General features: G+C 41.7%; 1 protein-coding gene across 5 annotated transcripts in view; it reads right to left on the bottom strand.

The window, feature by feature from the left end:
- The window catches only part of RGL1 (ral guanine nucleotide dissociation stimulator like 1), a 277,599-nt gene that overhangs the window by 70,381 nt on the left and 191,373 nt on the right, over positions 1-15,845 (bottom strand). The window lies entirely within an intron of this gene.

Genomic DNA, 15,845 nt, shown 5'->3' with positions numbered 1-15,845 from the left:
CACACAGCTGGTAGTGCTGGAAAGCAATTCTATTCCATCTCAATTACAAGGTAACAGTTACACTTTTCAGGAGTATTTAAGGAAAGTAACACTTGTGAAATAGCATCCAAAAATGATACTGTATTTTTTATATTTATTTAATGTGTATATATGTGTATATATACCTTTTCCATATATATATGTGCAGAATTTGTATCTGCATGCATATATACACACACATTATTTTACTCCTACAGAAAAGTGATTTAATGATGAATCACACTACTTACAACTTTCTCAAACATTCTCAACTACTCAACATTTCTTTGACTATTTTAGATGAACTTGGGCTTTTCCCCTTAGCAGGAGAATCAGTCATTACATGAGGCACAGATCGGAGATTCCTCCTGAGTTCTGGAGCATCAACCCCTCACCTCTGCCCCTCTGTGTATCCACTGAAGGAACATGTGGCTTTGCTTGCTCAGCCTTCATGCCTGCACCACATGTGAGCACAAGCTGATCACTCCATGCTCTGCTTATGAGTCTGGTCTCCTTGAGGATAAGTTCTATTGAAGAAGCATTACGGGAATGATTCTGAACCCTCAGGTTAGGCTGAGATAGAGACAAGGACTGCAGAACAGAATCCTCATGTCTCAACAACCATGAGAGCAGCAGTGTATACAGTGAGGCTGGTCTAGGCTTCCCCAGCCACTGGGGGAGGGGGACATAGGGGCACAAAGCAACCGGTGCTTAAACTTTAAAATCCCTCTCATTAAAAAAAAATAAAATAAAATCTCTCTCATTACAGACTCAAAACTTGCTCAATAATTGATCAGTCCTAGTCACACTGTTAGGTGTCCTTCCAACTCCATAGGTAATGCAAGTCTATTTCATATAGAAATACCATGTTTCATTTGGCTCAGAATATACATTTAGTAAATTCACTTCAAATTCTTAAGGAGTAGCCTATGTTATTCACTTAGAACACCTAGACTATTTCTGCAGTTTCTCTTCCCATCAGTGGAGCATTCAGAGATTCCTTGTAGTTTCACAAGCTGGCAATCTGTCCCAAAGTTTTGGTAACAGAAATTCTAAAACTGGCAGGGTTTACATTTTTAAAGAGCACATTTTTGTCTTCTACTAATGGGATTAAGGGCCCCAGGACCCTTATGGTTCCTTGTTCTGAGGATTTACAAGTCCTTTAAAACATAAAAGCCCGCCATCTGGTTTGACCGAATGCCAGTCCATCTGGTCTCCCCACTGCCCTATCCCGGGAGGTTCCAGTGTACGCCCTTAGGCTTTAGCCTCCCCCTGCCTCCCTTCCACCTGCTCCTTTCTCGAGCTCATCAGCCTTATGGACTTCTTGGCCTCCCAAAGATATTTTCCACTGGCCTCCGCCCTCCCTGTTCCTCTTCATTCTACACCTGCTATTTAGAGGCTTCCAGGGCTACCCTTTGCTTTCCCTGAGATAAGAACCAGGCAGATTAAGACTAATGCAGGCCCCCCGTGAGCAAGGCAGGGCTGGGGAAGGTTCCTAGTAAATAAACAGAGTGGGATTTCTTGGCTCTCTCTCTTTGGCCACCATCATAGTGAACCCTGTCCTCATGTTCCCTCACAACAGACTCTGTGGTTTATTTAAGCAGGAAATACGAGACGAGTGCAGGGAAATGGGGGGCCACCGTGCCACGCCACCCCTCTGACCAGAGTGACCCATCAACTCTTGCCTGCCAGCCCTCAGTGACTAAATGTGGGATTTTGTTTTCGTCACATTCTGTGTTCCTTTGTTAATTCTCTTTCTGGTTATCCTGGAAACAATGCACCAACTAGAATCTCTGAGAGACAGAAATAAAAGGGGAGAAAAGACTTTACAAGGGAAAGACACACATTCTCTAGTTCTTGATATCCTTTCCAGAGATGATGTTTATATTAAAAATCCCCTGACCTTCCCATCCCATGTCTTTACTTAAGCGTCTCATACTCAGCTGCTCTTTCTCTACGGTTTGCAGACCCAGAACTGAAAGGATGGTTGGGATAACATGAACACCCATCACAGTTCTGTTCCCAGATGGTGCCACAGGTACATCAGATAGTGTCATGGACTAAGCAACTGACAATGGTGAGTGAGTGAAGCTCTCTTTCTTTAGCGAACCTGGTACCATCTGCTCAGAAGACCCTCAGATACTCTTCCTCGCCAGCAGAGAATCTAGAGGCTCATAATTGGGACCAGCATGATTGGCTGGTAAAAACTCGGAGACCAGACAGTAAGAAGCATCAGTAACAAGCCTCGCGCGTGTTGGCACACATGGTCCAGGTATTTGGGCTCAAAGGCTGCAGCATCCCTACCTAACTCTTCTCTGCCCAACCCACCAGAAACACTCTCAGTTCTGCCTTTATAACATACCCTGAATCCTAGCACTTCTCATCACTTCCACTCTGGCTCACACTGTCGCCATCTTTGGCTGAGATCAATGCAACAACCACTTAACTCCTCTCCTGGCTTCTGCCAAGTGATGCTGTCCATGCCACTGCTCGGCTCAAAAGCCTCCCCCGGCTTCCACTCTTCCCCACTGAGAAAAGGTCCATGTCTTACCTGTCTCCCAAGGCCCTAAGTGACCTGCCACAGATAATGTGGTATCTCTGACCACATTTCCTGCACTCACTCAGTCTCCTTTGACCTCACTGGCTCTTCCCCACATCAAGCATCCTCCTGCCTCAGAATCTCCGCACGTGCTGTCAAGTGCTTCCCAGGCCCACTCCAATGGCGCACTCCCTGGGCTCCTGCAGGCCTTTACTCCAACGTCACTTTACCAGTGAGGCCTTCCCTGACCATCCTATGAAAATGAAACACTAACACCACTGCTTCATTCTCTCCCACAGCCTTTAATACCTTCCAGCATACTGTACAATTAATATAGTTGTTACGTTAACTGTCCATTAGAACATAAACCCCATAAGAGCAGGACTTCTGTCTCTTTAGAGCTTAAAACAGTGCCTAGCACCAATAGGAATGTTGATGACTATTTCTAGCAAGGTTCCCTAAGCAGACATGAAAATGAACTTCCTAACAACCAACTAGGTTCAAATTTGTCTCTATAAAGGCATCATGTGACTTTTTACTTATATCCATGTCTTAACCTGTCTGTGCCTTCATTTCTAACAATCTGCTGCTGCTGCTAAATCGCTTCAGTCGTGTCCGACTCTGTGCGACCCCACAGGCGGCAGCCCACCAGGTTCCCCTGTCCCTGGGATTCTCCAGGCAAGAACACTGGAGTGGGCTGCCATTTCCTTCTCCAATGCATGAAAGTGAAAAGTGAAAGTGAAGTCGCTCAGTCGTGTCCAACTCTTAGTGACCCCATGGACTGCAGCCTACCAGGCTCCTCCATCCATGGGATTTTCCAGGCAAAAGCTTTACGATAGCTGGGATCATTACAAAAAAATCTAAAATTAAAATGCAAAGGAAGTAAATAAGATCTTAAAGTTGATATCTTGAAGGCATAAACAGTATAAAATGCAAAATAATGTATATATACCATTTACAGAGGAGACCTTTAGAAGCAAGATAAATTTAAAAGCCTACAACCCACTGGAATTTAACGGACTGGGGAGGGGATAATTATTTGCCGCTGCACTTTTCTTATCATTAAGGAGAATTAAATCTTACAGAAAAGAAACCAGACCAGCATTGGAAATAAGATCTTTTTAATGTTCAAGCTAGGTCATTTGAGAGTTAAGAGTTAGTTTTATGAGATTAAGAGTGTTTCTTTGATGTTTCCTGGACCCTCTCATAGCTTCCCATCAAAAACCAAAGTCAAGTTCAATTCATTTACTCCAGGGGAGTAAATAAAGAGTGTGTATGTGTGTGTGTGTTTAATTAATGAGTAGCTACAGACAAACCTGTCAACAATGTCACCTCCAATTTCTGCAAAACCTCCCTAGGATTTAAGATCAAAGTCCAACTTCTTAAGAAGGCTTACCATTGAGAAACTGCCCTTCTTTAAATGGTAATTCAAAACACTTAAATTAAAATACAAATTATCAGGATAACTTCTGACATGGTTTTCTCTATAGTCACAAGGCAAAAGAAAGAATTGTGAATGTCTTCAAAAGTATAAATTATTTACTGTTACCTAGAAATGACTAGAAAAAGAAAAGAAAAAAAACTCATGCTTAACTGGTTGCTAATATTTAAACAGGAAACAGTTATTTTCAAGGGGAATGGATGTATTGTTTGGAGCCTATCTGGGCAGAAAAAAAATGTTTAATATGTGTTGGAAAGGAGGACCAGGGACACCTGTAGTTCAGAGAAATCTTAAAATAAAGTTAACCCCGGGACAGCCCTTCTGGTGGGGGGATGGGGGGCGGCTTTCTAACCTCTACTCCCTAACAGAAGAGTCTCAGCAACATCAGACCAGGATGGGGATAATCCTGAAGAACATTTCAGGCTCCACTTGATTATGGCAAGTGATCCCTTGATTATAGCAGTTAATAATTCCTGAGAGCTCACTATAGGCCAGGCACTGTGCTAAGCACATTACATGGATTGTTTCATTTGGATGGATGGATTATCTCACGCTTATCCTATATGGGGCTTCCCTGGTGGCTCAGACAGTAAAGAATCCACCTGCAATGCGGGAGACCTGGGTTCAATCCCTGGGTTGGGAAGATTCCCTGGAGGAGGGCATGGCAACTCACTCCAGTGTTCTGGCTTGGAGAATCTCCATGGACAGAGGAGCCTGGCAGGCTAGAGTCCATGGGGTCACAAAGAGTCGGACTCAACTGAGCGACTAAGCACATAATCCTATATGATAGAATTCTTCTTCTTCCTATTTAATGAATGAGAAAATAAGGCCCAGAGAGCTTAAGCCATTTGCCCTCGAAGATACAGCTAATCAGTAAAGCAAGGACATGAACCTTGACAGTCAGTCTCCAGAGCCCAGCCTCTGAGCCACCACCCTATCACACAAACCACAGTTATTTTATTTATTTTATGTGTCCCTCCACCGAGTGATAAATTCTTGGATTTTTCACTTAATCATTCTTTTTTTTCCACTCATTTAGTCCTCATTATTTATTAAAGCTTATGTTTGGGTACTATTCTGGGCATTGAGGATACAGCAGTGAACTAACCCCAGCCCCTGTTTTCATGGTGGGGGAGGGGGAGATAAACAATAAACTAGTGATTAGTGAATATAGAATAGTCAGATGGTGAAAAGTGCAATGGAGGGGGGAAAAAAAAGCAGCTAAAGGCGCTCAGACATGACTGGAGAGCCTGAGGTGGCAGCTTCCTAGAGTCCAGGGCAGGCCCCATGCGAACATGACAATGACCTAAAATCTTTCAAGGGTCAGGGAGCAGGCCACCGAGATCTCCAGGAACGGAGCCTTCCAAGAGGAGGAGAGAGGCTACGCAAATGCCCTGGGGCAGTGGCAGGACAAAGTGCTTGAGAACCATCCAGAAGGCCAGTGAGACGGGAGCAAAGAGATGAAACAGAAACAGAGAAGGAGGTGAGCGTGGAGGAGGCGGGGGCAGACCCCGAGGGCCAAGCCGGCCACGGTCAGGGATTTGATTTCACCTTTCATATCACTTACTGGTACCTGCCCTGAGCCTGGAGGACAGCCTGCGCTTGGGGGACACTCACTAAACACTGGCTAAGTGAATTAAATCATGCCCTCGACTATCACGAATAAAAGAGTGGGAGGGGAGGGCAAGAGAGGGCAGAAGCCACTTACTAGGGACGATGAGAGAGCAGAGAGGAGGAAGTCAGGGCAGGGGAGACCGCACAGGAAGCCACTGATTCAGGGACCTCTGGGGGCCTTTGCTTTTCTCATCAAGCCCAGCCTGGGAACATCTGAGGCATTTTTTTCTTTAACTGACCCATAAGAACACAGGTCAGGTATGAGGAAAATGTTCAGAAGCTGACCTTGAGTCAGGATAATGACACGGAGAAATAGCCTGCAGATGTCAGGAACACCAAGTGAGGCCTCGGTGAAGGCTGTGGACTCTGCACCACAGAGCAGCTGGGGGGGATGTTTCTAATCACCCTGAATAATATCCTCCACGGTGGACACCTCTCCACTCAAGCGTGGCCTGACTACTGGGTCACGGCCACCAAGCCTACCTTGGAAGGGTCTTGTTACCATCGTGAAGCCAGTTATTCAAGAAGACAAAGGTCAGAGGCAACAAGGTAAAAACTCCTTGTTCTTGGAAGAGGCCAGTGGCGCTGGACAGGGAACCAGGCAGCGTGCGTTCACACACGAGGTCTGGTTCTTGAGGTAAACTTTCCCCGTGATTAGAAAAAGCCAGAAGACCCAGAAAGAGCCTCAGTCCTCCCCTCTGGGTCTTTGCTGTGAAGGGCCCTCCACCGTCCTTCGATTCACCACCGTATCTTCATGTTAGTCCCTGAGACTTAAGGCATCATTAACAGCGCAAAGAACTTCGTATTTCTGTTCCACTTGACAGTTATGAAACACTGCAAAAATTCTTCTTGACAATAACATCTTCACCTCCAGCCCTGACCCACAATTGTCTGAATGGGAGACCAAGAAAAAAAAAAAATCAAAGACTTTATAATCCCTATTCAGCCAGGGGAAGAAAACGAAAAGGTGTCTCTTGCTAGAACTTGATTTTCATTCACACATCAAGTCGTTTCTCAAGTCTGATGGCCGTCGCGCCCTTGCCATCAGGTTTCTTGGGGTTTTTCCATTCCAAGGCCTGGCCACCCATTTCTCTTCTCTGGCCCGTTCGCTGCCCCCAGAGGGCCCGGTGGCTCCTCAGTGCCTCCTCCTTCCACCTGTGGTTGGTAACAGTTCTAAACCATCAGCTGCAGATCTGTCTTGTTAGCACGCTACAGCCACCATGGCTACAAGGAAGGTTGGAAGTTTGCCCAAAGAAACAGGTTAGGACTGGGAGCAAGGAGTAGGCAGCACCCTGACAACCACAGAATCTGTTTACAAGTCAGGAGTTTCCTTAGGTTTATGACGAATTAATACATTATTAACAACTCAGTGCCAGGCTGTGGCTCAGCCCGTGTGCCTAGCGCCTGTGTGCCGCAACAAGAGAAGCCACCACAGTGAGAAGCCCGTGCACCGCAACGAAGAGAAGCCCCTGCTCACCACAACCAGAGAGAGCCCAACGGAGCACAGCAACAAAGATCCAGCATCCTCATAAATGAAATTTTTTTAAATCAATCACTTTTCTATATGCCAGTAATAAACGAGTGAAATTTGAAATTAAAAACATACTCTTTTTACATCAGTACTCCCACAAAATTAAAATATTTAGGTATAAATTCAAAATATATATACATGGTCTATATAAGGAAAACTATGAAACTCTGATGAAAGATATCAAAGAACTACTATATAATGGGAGAGAGATTCCATGTTCATAGGAAGACTCAATATTGTCAAGACGGTTCTTCCCAACCCCATCTGTAGGTTCGGTGCAATGACAATCAAACTCCCAGCAAGTTATTTTGTGGATTTTGACACACTGATTCTAAAGTTTATATGGACATGGAAAAGAACTACAGAATAGCCAACTCAATTCTGAAGAAAAACAAAGTCAGAGGGCAGATGCTATCTGACTTCAAGACTTGCTATAATGCTACAGTAATCAAGACAGTGGGGTATAAATGAAAACATAGACAAATAGATTGACTGAAGACAAAGTTCAGAAATACACCTGCACAAATACAGTCAATTGGTCTTTGACAAAGGAGCTAAGGCGATACAGTGGAGCAAACGTAGTCTTTTCAGAAAATGATGGGTGATGGAACAACCAGACACTGATGTGCAAAACAACAAATCTAGACAAACACCTTACACGTGTCAAAAAATTAACTCGAAATAGATCATAGACCTAAATGTAAAACATAAAACTTCTAGAAAAAAAACATATGAGAAAACCTAGATGACCTGGGGTATGACAATGATCTTTCAGATGTAAGACCAAAGTCACAAATCATGAAAAAAATTTGATAAACTAGACTTCATTAAAATTAAAAACCTCTGCTCTGCAAAAGATGGTATCAAGAGAATGAGAAGACAAACTACAGACTTAAAAGAAAATATTTGCAAAAGCCCCATCTGATAAAGTATTGTTATTCAAAATACACAAAGAACTCTTAAAATTCAACAATAAGAAAGCAAACAACAGAATTTTAAAAATGGGCAAAAGACCTGAAAAGACACCTTACCAACGAAGATACACAGATGACAAGTCCAAATATGAAAAAATGTTCACTGTCATTTGCCAGTAGGGAACTACAAAGTAAAACTGCAGTGAGATACCATTACACACCTATTAGAATGGCCAAAATCCAAAATACTGACAACCCGAATGCTCTCAAGGATGTGGAGCAACAGGAATTCTCGTTCACTGCTCATGAGAACACAAAATGGTGCAGAAACTCTGGAAAACAGTTTAATGGCTTCTTACAAAGCTAAGTATACCTTTCCCATATGATGCAAAATTCTTGCTCCCTGGTATTTACCTAAAGGAGCTGAAAACTTACGTCTACACAAAAACCTGCACATGGGTGTTTATAGCACCTTTACGCAGAATTGCCACAACTAAGATGCAGCCAAGATGTTCTTCAGTAAGGGTTGCTGTTGTTCAGTCACTCAGTCATGTCCAACTCTTTGCGACCCCGTGGACTGCAGCACGCTAGGCTTCCCTGTCCTTCACTATCTCCCAGAGTTTGCTCAAACTCAGGTCCATTGGGTCGACGATGCCATCCAATCATGTCGTTCTCTGTTGCTCCCTTCTCTTCCTGCCTTCAATCTTTCCCAGCATCACGGAGTGGTGATTTAATTACTACAGGTCCAATCAGATAGTGGAATGTTGTTCAGCACTAAAAAGAAATGAGCTATCAAGCTATGAAAAAACATAAAGGACCCTTAATTGTGCGTTACTAAGTGAAAGAAGCAAATCTGAAAAGGCCACACACTGTGTGACTCCAACAATACGACATTCTGAGAAGGGCAAAGACCACAGTTGGCACTACTGCTAAAGATCGTGCCTGCCAATGCAGCATATATAAGAGATGCAGGTTTGACCCCTGGGTCATGAAGAGCCCCTGGAGAAGGAAATGGCAACTCGCTCCAGTATTCTTGCCTGGAAATTTCCATGGACAGAAGAGCCTGGGGTTGCAGGGACCGTCCGTGGGGTCGCAAAGACTTGGCCACGACTGAGCACATACACATACATACAGAGACAGTAAAAAGATCAGTGACTGACAGGGATTGGGGGAGGGAACAATGAACAGACAGACCACAGAGGATTCTTTAAGGCAGCAAAACTATTCTGTGTGATACCATGATGATGGATACGTATCATTATACATTTGTCCAAATCCATAAAATGTACAACACCAAGACTGAATTCTAACGTAAACTATAGACTTTGGGGGATAATAATGTGTCAGTGGGGCTTCTCTGGCGGCTCAGATGGCAAAGAATCCACCTGCAGTATGGAAGACCTGGGTTTGATCCCTGGGTTGGGAAGATCCCTTGGAGGAGGGCATGGCAACCCACTCCTGTATTCTTGCCTGGAGAATCCCCATGCACAGAGGAGCCTGGCGGGCTATAGTCCGTGGTGTTGCAAAGAGTTGGACACGACTGAGCAACTAAGCACACACAATATGTCAGTGGTTGTAATAAGTGTACTCTTCTAGTGGAGAATGTTGATAGTAGGGGCATGCATGGGTGCAAAAGATATACGGGAAGTCTCTGTACTTCCCACTTAATTCTGCTGTGAACCTAAACCTTCTCTGAAAATAGTCTATTTTTTTTAACTGAAGTGTAGTTGATTTACAACATTGTGCCAGTCTCTGCTGCATAGCAAAGTGACTCAGGTTTACACATATACACATTTTTTAAAATATTCTTTTCCACTTTATGGTTAAGCCCAGGAGACCGGATATAGTTCCCTGTGCTATACGGTGGGACCTTGCTGTCTATCCATTCTAAATGTAATCGTTTGCATATACCAACCCCAAACTCCCAGTTGTGATCCCTCTTCCTCCCCTGGGGCAACCACAGTCTGATCTCTATGTCCATGAGTATGTTTCTGTTTTGCATACAGGTTCATTTTAGATTCCACATGTAAATGGTACCATCTAAGCATGAAAAGAAATGAAAGGGAAACCTATGTGGTGGCACTTCTGATGAAATCTACGGAAATAAATGCAATGTTTTCAAGTCTTATACTTGATCGCTTTCTCTCTGCTGTGGAGGAACTGGTTTTTTTGGTTGCACAGCTCCATTCTTGCTGGTTGTCGGTGCATCAGCTTTTACAGAGGAAGGTGTGACTACTCCATGTGTCATAAAGTATGGATTTAAGATTACTATCCCCATAGTAGTGACATATTTGCATAAGTCCTCCCGAGCTGCTGCACTTGCTATACCCCTACCCTCCAAGAAGAGTTATCTTTGGGAAGTAGTAGATTCAGGTCAGGGGGTTTCGCTGAGTACATCAAACAGAAATACTCCAGATACACGGTCCCTATCAGTAGGGACTCTGACACCCCATGACCTATCTAACGACATAATATCACTGGCCAACATCAAGTTTTGTTTTGATAACACCCTCCTCTCCCATTCCATCCTCTCTTACTGTCTCTGTCATAGAACCTAGCTCTTACCTCCCAAGGACAGTATCGATTTTAATTTAATTATACAGATTTATGTGTATGCTTATTTAAGTTACTCTCAGCCATTAAACATGAAGAAGACAGGAGTCATGACTGGTTGTCTACCATTATATGCACAGCTCCTTGCACAGTACACGGTAGATATTAAAACTGATAAACCTCATTTCAGTGGATGAATGAAAAGGAGCATGGATGTTCAACTGAGCTGCTCACAACTGTGTGAAGGAAGTATCCCTCAGGAAATGCAATTTCTAAGGAAAATCAACTGAGATAATAGAGAAAAGGATAAGAGCTAGATAGCCAAATCATCCCTTTCTTTAGAAATGACATTAACATTTTCAAATGACATATAAGGTGATCTGGTATGCTTGGAAAGCGCTTCCAAGTCAGAAAGAGATAGGTTTTTATTCCAGCTCTGCTTCTTACTGACTGAAAGTTTCTGAGCCTCAATTTTCTCATTATATACATGCAGGTAACAATCAATGAACTAAATAAGATAGTCTGAAAATGCATGGCAATCAAACATGGGAAGAAGAAATAAGTTCAAAGACCCACTGAATTAGTCTCCTCTCTAGTGACCTAAGCCAGCAAACCCAAGTCAGATTGGTCTTAAAAGCATAGTGTTTATGGGATGGCCATTCAAAGGTTGAAGCCATTCAACCTTTATCCTCCAGAAGTCCCCCACTGGGAGAATTCACTCAAAATGAAGAGGCAATTCAGATTATTACTCAATCCTTTCTCACTGTGACCTAAGTGCCATTAGTGGCTTAGCAAAAGTTTCTGGAGATCTAATTCACCCCATTTCTCTGGTCCTTAGCAGTCTGCTCATTTCTGATATCAGAGAAAGAAAGAATGACCAAGAAAGAACCTAAAAGTAGCAAGTGTGACAGCTGTTTGAAGAAAAATCTAGATGTCTGTATAGACATTTCATGGTTCTCAGTGAGGATCACTAGCTGAAGTAGGTTTCTCCCTAAATTTGAGGTGGGGTGTTTTCAGTAGTATTTAACTTACTTTTTTAAATGGTACAGTGGGAAGAGAACATATTTTTAAGTGAAATGTATGTTTAAAGTTGAAGTGGAAGTAAACGCATTAGTCGCTCAGTCGTGTGCGACTCTTTGTGAGCCCACAGGCTCTGTCCACTAGGCTCCTCTGTCCATGGGATTCTCCAGGCAAGAGTACTAGAGTGGGTTGCCATGCCCTCCTCGAGGGGATCTTCCCAATCCAGGAACTGAACCCATGTCTCCTGCACTCAAAGAAGAATCTTTACCATCTGCGCCACAGAGCCCAAACACAAACAGCTAAATCACACTCAAAAACTTTCTTAGGTTAAAAGAAAGCCAATGAGCCTTAGAATTAACTCTTAGCCACAGTGAGAAGTACAGAAAACAGAATTTCTTGTTAACTGCTGATCACCCCTAAGGAAGCGATAAGGCACACACAGGGAATTAGCCATATACGACTGCAAACCACTCTCCACTGGTCAATTACAAAGGCTCATATTAGTAGAATGAAACAGAAAAACTATCACAAATATTTTTAAATCACAGAAAGCAAACAGTTCCAAATGATAAAAGCCACATGATTGGAAGTCTTAAGAAAAATCAAAGTTTGGTTTCAAATATGCTTTTCTCTGGAGGGAAATAAATACCGCAGCATCTGCCTTCAATCCATTCTGGACTGGTTAGGATTAGCACATCCTATAATAACTTCTCAGTGTTAATTTCACAAAGGATAAGTAATCTGCTATTAAGAATCCAAGAGAAATCATTTTTAGAAAAAACAAAGCAGACCACCAGAGACCCATAAACAAGTTGACCACAATTTACTAATAAGAAAACAGTTTATCCAGCTTATCTTCAGAAAAGGTAAATTTATGCAACTTAGTTGCTTACCTCCAAATTACAGACATTAAAATCCCCAACAACCAATTTAAGATCCCAATGTTTCACAGAATCTGCATTTTGGTTAAAATCAGAGATTGACATTTGGCCATAGGATATGAGTGAGTAGGAAATAGAGTGAGGAAGAAATATTCGTGAAGTTTGTATATATATGGACAAATCCAAAGTCTGCGGAGGAAGCAAAATAAGTAGGATATGTTTCTCTGAACTTCTGTAGAAAGTGTTAGAGTTTCATTTTTATACCATCTTAAGCAGTTGTCTACTTGTTTTCTAAGTGTAATTATCTTTTGCGGTAAAATATTAAGTTGTCAAGGTGGATCCATGTTTTGCAGGGCTACCTTATGTCATTTGAGGGGCTTTCTCTAAGAAAAAGAATATAAAATTGTGAATATCAATTATGTAGAGGGTATTCCCAGTGAGGGGCCCTGGAGGTTAAACACCAGCAGCTTCACAGTAAATTCATCACAAGGGTGAGAACTTACCAAGTCTCCTATTTCTGCTTCGTCCATACGGTGTCTTGCAGAGCACGGGGTATTTTAAAAACATTTCAGTATGTGTTGATTCCACTCATGTCAGAATCAAAGGATCTGACTATGAGATTAAATTCAAAGTCAAGCCTTGGCCCACCTAAATGGTTCAAGATAGATCTTAACTCTTCATTCAGTTATACCTTAAATGATAGTTTGAATTAAATATAATTTCAAGTCATGTTGATTCTGTTATTTAACAACTGTCATAATATTTTAACAATCCAAAAATGTCTACCCACTATAATAGGAAAACAACAGAAGATTTTTAAAAATCATCACATAAAAGCTGGATGTACATGAGTCATAGACTAAACACTCTAGTTCCTGTGTGTTTGTCCACTATTTATGATGAGCAGCTGGAATTCATGTGCACGCCCCTTCACAGACGATAGACATCTGCGGTCTATTATCAGTGGAGTTACCCCATAAGCAGAGGAGGTTACCAGTTCCAAAGAAAACTTGTAGGAGTTTCTGATGTGTTGACCTATTTCCTCATACTGCCTGCCAACAGTTAGCACACTGCATCCTCTTTATAAATACAGAACAGAGGAAAGAAAATGCATATAATTCTTCAGGTTCTATTTATAGGTGTGAGGCTAACAACTATGAGACTATGAAAGAAATGACTCACTAACCCCACAGGTTTATACACCATGCTTAATATTTTAATTACTGCTCTGTAAAAAAAAACCTACAGAACTTCCCACTGACGTCGAAGTCCAAAGCTGTCTAGGCTTTATTAATGCACTGATCCAGTTAAGACATTCTGTGGATGTTTCCTGAATGTAAACATAAGAACATCCATTGATCCAAGTGATTTCACTCTAGGTGTATCTAGGAAGAAAATATCTTGAGAAAAACTGTTATCAATACCTTATTCACATCATAACAGAATTAGATTATTAAAGGCCTTAAGACTGATAAATGACTGCATAAAAAGAATTTTTAATGTGTTCATAAAAAAGAATATTTATAAACAACAAATTAGAAAAAATATATTTCCAACAAATATAAGCAAAAAATGTGGGGGCCTCCCTAGTGGTCCAGTGGTTAAGACTCTAAGCTTCCAGTGCAGGAGGCATGGGTATGATCCCTGGTTGGGGAACTAAGATCTCACATGCTGTGCAGCTCGGACAAAAAAAGAATATATATATATATATACACCCACACATATATATATATATATATATATATATACACGCACACATTTTAAGAAACCTAACTTTGTTATTAGACAAAGAGTTATAATTATATGATCAATAATTAGGTAACAATAATCCAAAATAAAAGATATGAAAATACGAGTTCACAAAAAACCCACAAATGACCAATAAGTATTTCAAGACATGCTAAACCTCACTCATAAATGTTAAGAAACATAAATATAAAAACAATGAGCTCCTTTTCAACAGACAGATGACAGTAGAGATGGTTTCAATGATGAAGATGAAAATGCTACTCACAGCTGGCCAGACTACAGGGAAAGCAAAGGGACCCTCATTCTCTGTGGACAGGAGAGTGGGTGGCACAACTTTCTGAAGGGCAATCTAGCAACATTCACATTTCAAAGTGCTTATATATTTTGGGGACTTCCCTGGTGGTCCAGTGGCTAAGACTCCAGGCTGCCAATGCTTGGGGCCTGGATTCAATCCCTGTCAGGGAACTAGATCTCACATGCTACAACTAAAAAAGATCTTGCATGGTGCAATGAAGATTAAAGATCTGGAGTGCCTTACTAAGGCTCCTCTGTCTATGGGATTTCCTAGGCAAGAATACTGGAGTAGGTTGCCATTCCTTTCTCCAGGGGATCTTCCCAACCCAGGGATCAAACCTGAGTCTCCTGCATTACAGGCAGATTCTCTACCATCTGACCACCAGGGAAGCCTACTAAGACCCAGTGCAACCAAAGAAATAAAGATAAATATATATATTTTTTAATGCTTATATATTTTTACCCATCAGTCACTCTTCTGTGAAATTATCCTACAGAATTCTCAGACAAGTGTTAATACTTGCACACACACAGAACATTCTATCCAATAAATACCGTAAAGTCACTAAAAAGAATACAGTATCCACCTACATGTGCTGACTTTAATAACAATAACTTATTTCTTGAGCTTTCAATATCCCAGCCACTGTTCAAAACTCTTTATAAATGTTAAAGACTTTACTGAGTAAAAAAAAAAATCTCCAAGATATAGATAAGTAAAAAAAGAAAGCTGCAGAATACACTGTGTACTGTGGTTCTATTCATACTATAAATATTTATAAATATCATATATAAATACAAATATATAAACATACATTTATATACACCCAGAAAAGCTTGAGAATAATACAAAAGGAATAGTTTACAGTTATTACCTAGGAAGAATGGGCCTGGGAAAGGGACTTAGGTAAACAGAAAGTTTTACATTTTATTTTTTACTTTTTTTTTTCAGAATTTTCTTTATTGTTTGAACTTTTCACTATATACATGAATTACTTCTATTTTTAAAATATTCATGTCTGCTATCTACTTAATTGGGGAGGACTTTTGGACACAATGGGAGAAGGAGAGGGTGGGATCATTTAAGAGAACAGCACTGAAACATATATATTACCATATGTAAAACAGACAGCCAGTGGGAAGCTGATGTATGATGCAGGCACTCAAAGCCAGTGCTCTGTGACAGCCTGGAGGGATGGGGTGGGGAGCGTGGTGGGAGGGGGTTCAGGAGAGGGGGCACACATATGCCTATGGTCGATTCATGCTGATGTATGGCAGAGGCCATCAAGTA

The sequence above is a fragment of the Bos indicus x Bos taurus genome, chromosome 16 (genome assembly GCF_003369695.1).
Source record: "Bos indicus x Bos taurus breed Angus x Brahman F1 hybrid chromosome 16, Bos_hybrid_MaternalHap_v2.0, whole genome shotgun sequence".
NCBI lineage: Eukaryota > Metazoa > Chordata > Mammalia > Artiodactyla > Bovidae > Bos > Bos indicus x Bos taurus.
The sequence above is the reverse complement of the archived record's forward strand: the minus strand, read 5'-3'. Positions and strand labels throughout refer to the sequence as shown.